Here is a 12,590-nt window from a genome sequence, read left to right as displayed (position 1 = left end):
CTATAGTGCTTCTCATCAATTAACAACATGGCTATATTGCTGCATGAAAGCTCAACAGATAAAAATGCTTACTTTGATCTAATAGAAAGCCTCGTAAAAGGATTCACCATTCAATAACATATTTACTAGTGTATTTTAAATATTTCAACTCAGAAAATACAATTTACATAATGCTTTATAGAACATAGGCATTTCTTACTTTTGTATTCTTCACTTGGAAGGTCCATCATTGAGTAAGAGGCTATGGTGTTTTTAAAAAGTCTATTCTTCTCTTTCCTAAATTAAGATTTTTCCCCCCAATGCCTGTTTATACCCTTTGCATACTGCTCCTTAGGACATGTCCTGTATTCTTCATTGCCTGATTAGTAGTCATTTTGCTTACTCTTTGGCAAAATTGGGAGTGACATGAGGGATGTTAGTGGGAAGAGAAGCAGTGAGAAGAAGGTAACCATTCCCCTCTATTACCCGACTCATTCATTTATCAATTCAGTTTTTCATTCTTTCATTCAATAATATTGATAGAGTATCTATTTACCTGTGAACAAGGACCCTGCCCTCAAGGAGCTCATATTCTAAAGAGATAAGTGGATTATATACCCAGAAATTTAAAAATGAGGGGAAATCGGGGTAAAGAGGGCTACTTCTCATAGAGTGCTTTGGAAGTCCTCTTTGAAAAAGTGGCATTGAGTTGTGGTCTAAATGCCAAGAAGGAGCTTCTTGTCAAGGGAAGATCTGCAGGAGGAGGGAATATCAACCGCATAGGCTCTGTGGGGGACACACCTGTCGTTTTGAAGACCATAGAGGAGGTCAGTGTTGCCGGAGAGAGAGATACAGAGGAGAGTTATCCTGGAGGGTAGGAGGCCAAAAAAGGTCAGGAGCTAAGCCAACGTAAGGATTTCGTTTTCATTTCAGTTGTAATGGGACTTACTAGAGAATTTCAGGCACCTTGGATACTTTATGGAGAATGAATTGCAGGAGGTGAAAGTGTTAACAGGGTTACTAGGTAGGAGATTACTTTAGGAGTCTGGGCCATGGATGATGCTGGGATGAAGGAAAGAAGTGGGCAGCTTTTTATAACATTTAGGAAGAAGAGTTGATAGGATTTGGTGAATGGATTGGCTGTGAGAATGAAAAAAAAAAAAGAAATCAATGGAAACAATGATGACTTCTAGAGTTTTCTTTTTCTTTTTTTTTAATGTTTATTTATTTTCTTATTAGTCATCCATTTTATACACATGAGCGTATACATGTCAATCCCAGTCTCCCAATTCATCACACCCCCACCCGTCTGCCGCTTTCCCCTTTGGTGTCCATACATTTGTTCTATACATCTGTGTCTCAATTTCCACTCTGCAAACTGGATCATCTCTATCATTTTCTAGGTTCCACATATATGCGTTAATATACGATATTTGTTTTCCTCTTTCTGACTTACTTCACTCTGTAGGACAGTCTCTAGATGCATCCCTGTCCCTACAAATGACCCAATTTTGTTCCTTTTTATGGCTGAGTAATATTCGACTGTATATATGTACCACACCTTCTTTATCCATTCATCTGTTGATGGGCATTTAGGTTGCTTCCATGACCTGGCTATTGTAAATAGTGCTGCAATGAACATTGTGGTACACGACTCCTTTTGAATTACGGTTTTCTCAGGGTATATGCCCAGTAATGGGATTGCTGGGTCATATGGTAATTCTATTTTTAGTTTTTTAAGGAACCTCCATACTGTTCTCCATAGTGGCTGTATCAATTTACATCCCCACCAACAGTGCAAGAGGGTTCCCTTTTCTCCACACCCTCTCTAGCATTTGTTGTTAGTAGCTTTTCTGATGATGCCCATTCTAACCACTGTGCGGTAATAACTCATTGTAGTTTTGATTTGCATTTCTCTAATAATTGGTGATGTTGAGCAGCTTTTCATGTGCTTCTTGGCCATCTGTATGTCTTCTTTGGAGAAATGTCTATTTAGGTCTTCTACCCATTTGTGGATTGGGTTGTTTGTTTTTTTAATATTGAGCTGCATGAGCTGTTTATATATTTTGGAAATTAATCCTTTGTCCAATGATTCATTTGCAAATATTTTCTCCCATTCTGAGGGTTGTCTTTTCGTCTTGTTTATGGTTTCCTTTGCTGTGCAAAAGCTTTTCAGTTTCATTAGGTCCCATTTGTTTATTTTTGGTTTTATTTCCATTACTCTAGGAGGTGGATCAAAAAATATCTTGCTGTGATTTATGTCAAAGAGTTCTTCCTATGTTTTCCTCTAAGTGTTTTATAGTGCCCAGTCTTACTTTTAGGTCTCTAATCCATTTTCAGTTTATTTTTGTATATGGTGTTAGGGAGTGTTCTAATTTCATTCTTTTTTTTTTTTTTTTTTTTTGGTATGTGGGCCTCTCACTGCTGTGGCCTCTCCCGTTGCGGAGCACAGGCTCTGGATGCGCAGGCTCAGCGGCCATGGCTCACGGGCCCAGCCGCTCCGCGGCATGTGGGATCCTCCCAGACTGGGGCACGAAACCGTGTCCCCTGCATCGGCAGGCGGACTCTCAACCACTGTGCCACCAGGGAAGCCCTCTAATTTCATTCTTTTATATGTAGCTGTCCAGTTTTCCCAGCACCACGTATTGAAGAGACTGTCTTATCTCCATTGTATATCCTTGCCTCCTTTGTCATAGGGTAGTAGACCATAGGTCATGGGTTTATCTCTGGGCTTCATATCCTGTTCCATTGATCTATATTTCTGTTTTTGTGCCAGTACCATATTGTCTTGATTACTGTAGCTTTGTGGTATAGTCTGAAGTCAGGGAGTCTGATTCCTCCAGCTCCGTTTTTTTCCCTCAAGACTGCTTTGGCAATTTGGGGTCTTCTGTGTCTCCATACAAATTTTAAGATTTTTTGTTCTAGTTCTGTAAAAATACCATTGGTAATTTGATAGGGATTGCATTGAATCTGTAGATTGCTCTGGGTAGTATAGTCATTTTCACAATATTGGTTCTTCCAATCCAAGAACATGGTATATCTCTCCATCTGTTGGCATCATCTTCAATTTCTTTCATCATTGTCTTATAGTTTTCTTCATACAGGTCTTTTGTCTCCCTAGGTAGGTTTATTCATAGGTATTTTATTCTTTTTGTTGCAGTGTTAAATGGGAGTGTTTCCTTAATTTCTCTTTCAGATTTTTCATCATTTGTGTATAGGAATGCCAAAGAATTCTGTGCATTAATTTTGTATCCTGCAGCTTTACCAAATTCATTGATTAGCTCTAGTAGTTTTCTGGTGGCATCTTTAGGATTCTCTATGTATAGTATCATGTCATCTGCAAACAGTGACAGTTTTACTTCTGCTTCTCCAATTTGTATTCCTTTTATTTCTTTTTCTTCTGTGACTGCTGTGGCTAGGACTTCCAAAACTATGTTGAATAATAGTGGTGAGAGTGGACATCTTTGTCTTGTTCTTGATCTTAGAGGAAATGCTTTCAGTTTTTCACCATTGAGGACGATGTTGGATGTGGGTTTGTCATATATGGCCTTTAATATGTTGAGGTAAGTTCCCTCTATGCCCACTTTTTGGAGGGTTTTTGTCATAAATGGGTGTTGAATTTTGTTGAAAGCTTCTTCGGCATCTGTTGAGATGATCATATGGTTTTTATTCTTCAGTTTGTTAATATGGTGTATCACATTGATTGATTTGCATATATTGAAGAATCCTTGCATTCCTGGGATAAACCCCACTTGATCATGGTGTATGATCCTTTTAATGTGCTGTTGGTTTCTGTTTGCTAGTATTTTGTTGATGAGTTTTGCATCTATATTCATCAGTGATAATCGTCTGTAATTTTCATTTTTTGTAGTATCTTTGTCTGGTTTTGGTATCAGGGTGATGGTGGCCTCATAGAATGAGTTTGGCAGTGTTCCTTCCTCTGCAATTTTTTGGAAGAGTTTGAGAAGGATGGGTGTTAGCTCCTCTCTAAATGTTTGATAGAATTCACCTGTGAAGCCATCTGGTCCTGGGCTTTTGTTTGTTGGAAGATTTTTAATCACAGTTTCAATTTCATTACTTGTGATTGTCTGTTCATATTTTCTATTTCTTCCTGGTTTAGTCTTGGAAGGTTATACCTTTCTAAGAATTTGTCCATTTCTTCCAGGTTGTCCATTTTATTGCCATAGAGTTGCTTGTAGTAGTCTCTTAGGATGCTTTGTATTTCTGCAGTGTCTGTTGTAACTTCTCCTTTGATTTGAGTCCTCTCCCTGTTTTTCTTGATGAGTATGGCTAATGGTTTATCAATTTTGTTTACCTTCTCAAAGAACCAGCTTTTAATTTTATTGACCTTTGCTCCTGTATTCTTTGTTTCTATTCCATTTATTTCTGCTCTGATCTTTGTGATTTCTTTCCTTCTGCTAACTTTGGGTTTTGTTTGTTCTTTTCTCTCTAGTTCCTTTAAGTGTAAGGTTAGATTGTTTACTTGAGATTTTTCTTGTTTCTTGAGGTAGGCTTGTGTAGCTATAAACTTCCCTCTTAGAACTGCTTTTGCTGCATCCCATAGGTTTTGGATCGTTGCGTTTTCATTGTCATTTGTCTGTAGGTATTTTTTGATTTCCTCTTTGATTTCTTCAGTGATCTCTTGGTTATTTAGTAATGTATTGTTTAGCCTCCATGTGTTTGTGTTTTTTACGTTTTTGTCCTTGTAATTCATTTCTAATCTCATAGCACTGTGGTCAGAAAAGATGATTGATATGATTTCAATTTTCTTAAATTTACCAAGGCTTGATTTGTGACCCAAGATATGATCTATCCTGGAGAATGTTCCATGTGCACTTGAGAAGAAAGTGTAATCTGCTGTTTTTGGATGGAATGTCCTATAAATATCAATTAAATCTATTTGGTCTATTGTGTCATTTAAAGCTTGTGTTTCCTTATTAATTTTCATTTTGGATGATCTGTCCATTGGTGTAAGTGAGGTGTTAAAGTCCCCCACTATTATTTTGTTACTGTTGATTTCCTCTTTTATTGCTGTTAGCAGTTGCCTTATATATTGAGGTGCTCCTATGTTGGGTGCATATATATTTAAAATTGTTAGATCTGCTTCTTGGATTGATCCCTTGATCATTACATAGTGTCCTTCCTTGTCTCTTGTAACATTCTTTATTTTAAAGTCTATTTTATCTGATATGAGTATTGCTACTCCAGCTTTCTTTTGATTTCCATTTGCATGGAATATCTTTTTCCATCCCCTCACTTTCAGTCTGTATGTTTCCCTAGGTCTGAACTGGGTCTCTTGTAGACAGCATATATATGGGTGTTGTTTTTGTATCCATTCAGCCAGTCTTTGTGGTTTGGTTGGAGCATTTAATCCATTCATGTTTAAGCTAATTATCGATATGTATGTCCCTATTACCATTTTCTTAATTTTGGGGGGGGTTGTTTTTGAAGGTCCTTTTCTTCTCTTGTGTTTCCCACTTAGAGAAGTTCCTTTAGCATTTGTTGTAGAGCTGGTTTGGTGGTGCTGAATTCTGTTAGCTTTTGCTTGTCTGTAAAGCTTTTGATTTCTCCGTCGAATCTGAATGAGATCCTTGCTAGGTAGAGTAATCTTGGTTGTAGGTTCTTCCTTTTCATCACTTTAAGTATATCATGCCACTCCCTTCTGGCTTGTAGAGTTTCTGCTGAGAAATCAGCTGTTAACCTTATGGGAGTTCCCTTGTATATTATTTGTCATTCTTCCCTCGCTGCTTTCAATAATTTTTTTTTGTCTTTAATTTTTGCCAATTTGATTACTCTGTGTCTCAGTGTGTTTCTCCTTGGGTTTATCCTGTATGGGACTCTCTGCACTTCCTGGACTTGGGTGGCTATTTCCTTTCCCGTGTTAGGGAAGTTTTCGACTATAATCTCTTCAAATATTTTTTCAGGTCCTTTCTCTCTCTTCTTCTTCTGGGACACCTATAATGTGAATGTTGTTGTGTTTAATGTTGTCCCAGAGGTCTCTTAGGCTGTCTTCCTTTCTTTTCATTCTTTTTTCTTTATTCTGTTCCACAGCAGTGAATTCCACCATTCTGTCTTCCAGGTCACTTATCCGTTCTCCTGCCTCAGTTATTCTGCTATTGATTCCTTCTAGTTTAGTTTTCATTTCAGTTATTGTATTGTTCATCTCTATTTGTTTGTTCTTTAATTCTTCTAGGTCTTTGTTAAACATTTCTTGCATCTTCTCTATCTTTGCCTCCCTTATTTTTTCCGAGGTCCTGGATCCTCTTCACTATCATTATTCTGAATTCTTTTTCTGGAAGGTTGCCTATTTCCATTTCATTTAGTTGTTTTTCTTCGGTTTTATCTTGTTCCTTCATCTGGTACGTAGCCCTCTGCCTTTTCATCTTGTCTGTCATTCTGTGAATGTGGTTTTTGTTCCACAGGCTGCAAGATTGTAGTTCTTCTTGCTTCTGCTGTCTGTCCTCTGGTGGATGAGGCTATCTAAGAGGCTTGTGGAAGTTTCCTGATGGGAGGGACTGGTGATGGGTAGAGCTGACTGTTGCTCTGGTGGGCAGAGCTCAGTAAAACTTTAATCTGCTTGACTGCTGATGGGTGGGGCTGGCTTCCCTCCCTGTTGGTTGTTTTGCCTGAGGCAACCCAGCACTGGAGCCTGCAGGCTCTTTGGTGGGGTTAATGGGGGATTCTGGGAGGGCTCACACCAAGAAGTACTTCCCAGAACTTCTGCTGCCAGTGTCCTTGTCCCTTGGTGAGCCAAAGCTTTCCCCTGCCTCTGCAGGAGACCCTCCAACACTAGCAGGTATGTCTGGTTCAATCTCCTATGGGGTCACTTCTCCTTCCCCTGGGTCCTGATGCTCACACTACTTTGTGTGTGCCCTCCAAGAGTGGAGTCTCTGTTTCCCCCAGTCCTGCTGAAGTCCTGCAATCAAATCCCACTAGCCTTCAAAGTCTGATTCTCTAGGAATTCCTCCTCCCATTGCCAGGTCCCCAGGTTGGGAAGCCTGACGTGTGGCTCAGAACCTTCACTCCAGTGGGTGGACTTCTGTGGTATAAGTGTTCTCCAGTTTGTGAGTCACCCACCCAGCAGTTATGGGGTTTGATTTTATTGTGATAGCACCCCTCCTACCATCTCACTGTGGCTTCTCCTTTGTCTTTGCATGTGGGGTATCTTTTTTGGTGAGTTCCAGTGTCTTCCTGTTGATGATTGTTCAGCAGTTAGTTGTGATTCTGGTGTTCTCAAAAGAGGGAGTAAGAGCATGTCCTTCTACTCCGCCATCTTGAACCAATCTTAACTTCTAGATTTTTGCATCAAAGGGTGATAGCTCTGAGATTTTTGACACCATTTTGCTAAGTTAGAAATAAACTTGAAAGTGAAAAATATTAATGAAAATGAGAGTCAAGACTTCTCTGGCTGGGGTTCCAGCCCTACACTTGTGAGAACAATGTCATTACTCTGTACGCAGTTATCGCACAGCAATCATGCTGCGTGGGTCCAACTCCCCAATAGTGCTTTTTCTCTCCTTTGATATCCCTTTTCTGTCTCTCTTTCTAACATGGATTATAGATACAGGGGAAGCTCACTGAAAGTAGGATGAGGGGATCTCAAGTCTGGGATATGGTAGCTCTTCTCACCTGGCTTTTGGGAATCATCCTGGGACCCATCTCCCATCATAGCTTCTAGTTTCAAGGTTTTTATTTTCTGTTTTAGCCTTGATCCAGCCTCAGGCTTATTCTAGTGCCCTGGCTCTCTCAGCATGTCTGTCTCAACCCTCAGGTAGCTAGATGCTCTTGGTCATTTTCTCTGAACCAATCTGTAGTGTGCAGGACTGGGAAGGTGACTTCCACACTGTTCCCTAGCTCTGGATGGTCGGCTAGAAGAGCCCTTAGATCTTATGGGGATATAAGTAATTACTGGACATAATTACTTACTAGACATAAGTAATGCCATATGGAAGACAGAGATTTTCTAAGAGGTTTGCCATTTTCCTTTCCATCCTGAGAAGAAGGAGCTCTACGCTGGTATTTCCTTCACTAACCTGTTTTCACCACACTACCCTCAACTTAAGATCCCAGGACACTTCTGTCTGAAGGTTTTGTCCTGTTCTTTCTCTCACCTTTTCTTAGTGGAGCAAAACTTTTTCTTGTTCTTGACTGTTGAAAGCTTTCTTTCTGCATATACTTCTTCCTTTCTATACCATGACTTATTATAAAACTTTACGGTCTAAAATCATGCAGGATTGACTGTCGATGTGGAAAGAGAATGTAAAAAACACTTTTTCCTCAGTAGAACTTGGCTTTATCTTACACGCACACACGCACACACACACACACACACACACACACACACCCCACATAAGGAGGGAGAGGGCAAGAGAAGAGAGAGAGAGACAGAGAGAGATTGAGATCCTATCTGCTTCAAGATCTGGTTTGTTAATTGCTGTATCTGGAACAGAAAACTTCCTGGCTCATAATTGAAGCTAGATATTTGTTGAATGGATGAATGAATGAAGAATATATTTTAAGAGTTAAAAACTTAATATAGACTTACTAGCTTTTCATTTCTGGCATAAGAGTAGTGATGCTTTTCCAGACAACGAATACCTTCAGTTGAATAGAATTAGGTCTTATAAAGAAAAAACAAAGAAGGAAAACACCTTAACATGTTCAAGAATATTATCTATAATAGACTGAAATATATAAATGGTAATCAAGTATATACAGAGATATTTTTAAATTTCTAGCATCTTCTTCCCTAAGATATCTGTTGGAACCATTGTAGTTAAAGGGATAGTCATAATCCTAGGTTCTTTCGTATCACTGTCACTAATCACTAATACTTTTTTTGAACTCTTGCTGTATCAGTTTTACTGGAGAGAATAGGAGGCATGTATAATGGACATGCATTCTGAGTCAGAGAGACATAGGTTTGAGTCATGGCACTGCCACTAAATTATCTGTGTTGTTCTCTTAAAATATTGTATAAGTGGTGGCTATCTTTATTAGCAGAGTTCCTGTTTCAGGGGTCCATATTTCTCTCACAGTTCTCAATTTCCATTATTTTAGTTCTTTCTATAACTACCAACTTCTTTTAAAAAAACATCTTTGGATATTTGCTGTTTTCAATATGTCTGCAAATTGCAGGTTACCTGTTATATTTGTTATACTCGTGACTCCTCCCTTTGTCATGAGTATTTCTTTACAAAATAGCTCATGAGGGTTACTGTGCAATCATTTTATAACCACTGCTATGTGAATCACATTTGATTTGTAGATGACGTGTTCAGAAATCTTCTTTAACCCATTGCATTTTATATAAATTTATTTATTTATTTATTTTTGGCTGTGTTAAGTCTTCGTTGCTGCTTGCAAGCTTTCTCTAGTTGCTGTTAGTGGGGCTACTCTTTATTGCGGTGTGCGGGCTTCTCATTGCAGTGGCTTCTCTTGTTGCGGAGCGCGGGCTCTAGGCATGCAGGCTTCAGTAGTTGTGGCGTGTGGGCTCAGTAGTTGTGGCTCACAGGCTCAGTAGTTGTGGCACATGGGCTTAGTTGCTCTGCGGCATGTGGGATCTTCCCGGACCAGGGCTCAAACCAGTGTCCCCTGCATTGGCAGGTGGATGCTTAACCACTGTGCCACCAGGGAAGTCCCAACCCATTGCATTTTAAAATAATGTTTTCTTTTGAAGTTTGCTTTGTGAAATAACTTTTGTCATCTAAGTAGCACCTTTTCCTCAGTAATACTGGTAAATTATGTTTATATGGTTTCAGATGAGAAGCAATCCTTTCATTCCTAGGGCGGCCACCATTAAATAAATGAATTTCTACTAGAGCCCTCTAAGCTTATTCTTTTAATACACTTTGGGTTGAGGTGTGGTATTCTAGTAGACTGATTAAGCAACTTATTTATTTATTTTATAGTTGAATTCAACTTGGATTTGTTTAGCAATTTATAATGTCAGTAAAATTTAACAGTAGTTTTCTTCTTTGTTTATAAAAATTTTAAGTGAATGGCTCATAAAAGACTGTGGAATGAAAGTGATGCTGAAAATTCTAGCTTATATACAAACCCTGGCTTTTAAATGTTTCTTGGTCTTCTTAGTAGTTGTTATGAGAAGTAACTTTGAATCAGTCAGTCTGACAAATGTTTATTAAACTCTGTGGGGAGATAAAAAAATATATAGAATCTTAAAATGATTGTAGACTAATTAGAGATAAAATATGCCTGTGTGAGATAACTTAAAAATACTCGCTGAGCAATATATTAGGAAGTCAAAACAGTTTTACTGCAGCATTTTATTAAATGTCACTGGTCAAATGATTTCCCCTGTAGCATAAAAGCTTACCTTTGGAAATGGCTTTCATTATGCTAAAAAGATATGCTTAGTCCTATTTCTTCCACTTTTCTGAAAGATTTTCACTCTATTAAAACTACCTAATGGTTTGAACGTATGATATAGGTCAATAATCAGAATGGGAAGGGGGCTATTTCAAATTTCCTGAGTTTACCTCCCATTTGGAATGCAGTTGGTAAAGGCAGATTGATAAGTCAGGAGAACATCTCAGAGGGAACAGTATATGAAGGCTTGGAGGCAGCATGAATGAACTGTGTCAAGAAGTTGATAAGTAGCCTTGTAGACATGAAATAGTGGGGCAGGATTAGGATGGTGGGAGATACAAACACAGGTGGATGGAGTGGTTGAGTGTAAGGGTGCTTTTGATTATTTAACCTGAGGTTTCTAGTGGGATATTAAGAACTCTGTCTCAGCTCTTTTTTTGCTAATCATTTTCATGAATGACTTAGATGAAGCTTGGGTACCGAGGCGACAAGCAGGCTATTAGTAGGCCACCCATGCTTTGCTGGACCAGCAAACTGTTAATAAATTCTGAATAGAATTCTGTCAGTATAGTGAGTAGATATCTAGTGAAACTTCCACTTCCTTTGTTTCTTAAAAAAATCAGAATTCTTTTGCCATATTCCCCATGAAAATAAATCAGCAGGAATTAAATAGAGGTGGTCTTTAGGTGGAGCATTTGCTTTGCAGTTTACCTCAGTTCCCACCACACTCTGTTTTAAATTCAATCATTTTAGTCATTTACTTTGCCTTTGTGGATCTTGAGTTTTTATACCTCCAATTTCAGGGGTCTTCTCATCCCATTTGTGAAATGTACAAAGCTAGGAAAAATTGTGATTGGAGAACAAAACATCTTGGAGAGCTAAAGAAAAGGACTCAAGAGGGATAGTGGAGTAGTTAACATTTTGGGACAAATGCTGTGTTTGGTTTCTTACCTGTTTTCCTACTTGTTTTTCATGACAAAACCTTAAAGAATATTATCACCATTTTATAGTTGTGGAAATTAAGTCTTGATGAGGTTAAGGAGCTGATTAAGGTTACAGAACTAGAAGATGACAGAACCAGGATCATAACCGGATCTGTATTACTCTCAAATCATGCTTTCCCCAAATCACTAGGAGTAAGTGTTATAATTGCCCTTTGTTCTAAAAACTCAACAGTATGCTTATAGGCTTGGGGAAGTCTTAGTTTGATAACAGCATTTGTGATTAAAGACTAAAAAGACTAATGGAGTTATAATAAATTAAGCTTAGTGAGTCAACTCACATGGCATATTTCTACCAAAAAAAATCACTGGCTTGATATTGGTCTTCATTAGTTCATGGACTTTATCCCTTATGAGAGCGTGATCATACTGTTTTATGTGTAAACCAGTTGAATTACTGGTCCTCACAGTTACAATGGTAAATGGATAAAGCAAGCTTGTTCAGCAAGGAGTGATGATGATGGTGGAAATACTCGAGATCAAGGCATATGATAAACTATTAAATAATGGAAATAGGTGTTAGTCAAGATTCTTTTAGTTTCCAATGATTGTGCCCAACCTAAATTGGCTTAAGCAAAATAATGACATATTTAGCTGAAAAGTCCAGGGGTATACTAACTGGATGTAGAAACTCAAATAATTTCATCAAGTGTGGTTAATAGCAAGAAGCTTGGTGTGGGCAACAGCAAGATGGCCCTGTGTCTTGAGTATAATGGCACAGGAGGAAAGTGGGAAGAGATGAAACTGGAGGGGTGGACAGGCCAGATACATGGAGATTTGAGGCTTGAAGAAGGATCTCTCTCTCTCTCTCTCTCTCTCTCTCTCTCTCTCTCTCTCTCTCTCTCTCCCTCTCCCTCTCCCTCTCCCTCTCCCTCTCCCTCTCCCTCTCCCTCTCCCTCTCCCTCTCCCTCTCCCTCTCCCTCTCCCTCCCCCCACCCCCACCCCCGTGTGTGTCTATCTAGAGAGAGAGAAGAATGAATCTCAGTATTGAATGGGATTTTTAAATTTTATTTTCATCACTCACCCAAAGATTACACCCAGGAGAAAACATTCAAAGGACTTTGCATTACTCTTGGAATAAAATCCAAATGCTTTATTTTGGCCTGAGGGATTGCGTCTGTCCTCAGGGGATGAAATCTTTCTCCTCCAGCTTAAGTACAGTCCCTCCTCCTGTCTTCTGGACCCTAATTCCTATGTTGGCTTCAAGAGGATGGTTTATAAGTGTATAAGTGAGCTTCAACCTCATTCTCCATAGTGGCTTTCTCCTCTAATCTTATAAAT

At 38.9% G+C, this 12,590-nt stretch overlaps 1 protein-coding gene across 1 annotated transcript in view; it reads left to right on the top strand.

Moving 5' to 3' along the window:
* Positions 1 to 12,590, top strand: part of PTPRQ (protein tyrosine phosphatase receptor type Q) — a gene marked incomplete at its 5' end in the record, with an annotated part of 199,997 nt that overhangs the window by 44,402 nt on the left and 143,005 nt on the right. The gene's annotated exons all lie outside the window — the stretch shown is intronic.

Source organism: Mesoplodon bidens, assembly GCF_964165515.1.
Source record: "Mesoplodon bidens genome assembly, chromosome: 11".
Lineage (NCBI taxonomy): Eukaryota > Metazoa > Chordata > Mammalia > Artiodactyla > Ziphiidae > Mesoplodon > Mesoplodon bidens.
Note: the sequence above shows the minus strand (reverse complement) of the source record. Positions and strands in the feature narration are given on the sequence as shown.